The sequence below is a fragment of the Antrostomus carolinensis genome, unplaced genomic scaffold, assembly GCF_000700745.2.
Source record: "Antrostomus carolinensis isolate BGI_N321 unplaced genomic scaffold, ASM70074v2 scaffold11390, whole genome shotgun sequence".
NCBI lineage: Eukaryota > Metazoa > Chordata > Aves > Caprimulgiformes > Caprimulgidae > Antrostomus > Antrostomus carolinensis.
The window spans coordinates 38,468-39,445 of NW_010286588.1; positions in this window are offsets into that span (position 1 = coordinate 38,468).

The following is a 978-nucleotide window of genomic DNA, read 5'->3' on the forward strand; positions in this document are numbered from 1 at the left end:
ATAATAATAATAATATCAGTCACTATAGGAAATAATCACAGTAGCTGACCTCAAAGGAAAAGCTGTCTCAAGTCATCCAAGATTTAAAAGGAAGTGAGAAAGAGGGACACAGCACAGATGAAAAGGATGATGTTTGCTTTAACACGTCCCTTCCCACCGCTCCCCCCAGGAATACTGGCCCTCAATACTGTATGCAGATTTGAATGTATAAACAATACAAATAAAAATTCTGGGTTTGAGATTAAAATCTTGAAAACTGGGGTTCTGCTGTACCCCGACTATCTAGGTGGTGTCATCTATGACTGTCTCCAGATGAAGCTCAGCTAAGGCAGCTGCTCACGCAGTAGCCAGGAATGATTTCCCATTGCACACATGGGGGTAACACCATTTCCACCCAGAGATTTCAAATGTTGTTAATCACAGAATCATAGAATGGTTTGGGTTGGAAGGGACCTTAAAGCTCATCCATTCCCAACCCCCCTGCCATCAGCAGGGACACCTTCCACTAGACCAGGTTGCTCAAAGCCTTGTTATTGAACTAAAACAATAAGGCACTTCACCAGCAGCCATACTGCCAGAGTAAAGCCTAAATAAACCACCCAAGGGTATCAAAAACCAGATCAGGAAGATATGAATCCTTCTGAAGGATGACTATCATGCTGGTGGTGGCAACGAGCAGAACTTCTATTTTGAGGCCTGACAGTGAGTTTCCCAGCAATGATCTCAGATACCTGTCATAGCTGTTCCGCTGATCTGAGAGTCCCAAAGCAAGTGGAACCCTGCAGCGCTTCACTGCCGGTGCCCGTGATGCAGCACACCAGGTAGGAGAAGTTTCAGTGTAGGCTACTTTCAACATCCATTCAAAGCCTCTACATGAGGTGTAGGGCAGCTCAGGAGATAACATTTGGCTTTTCTTCATACCCTTCTCTATCATGCTAGGTTTTCCAGAGAGTGTATTGGGTTTGCATGGCAAGGTTT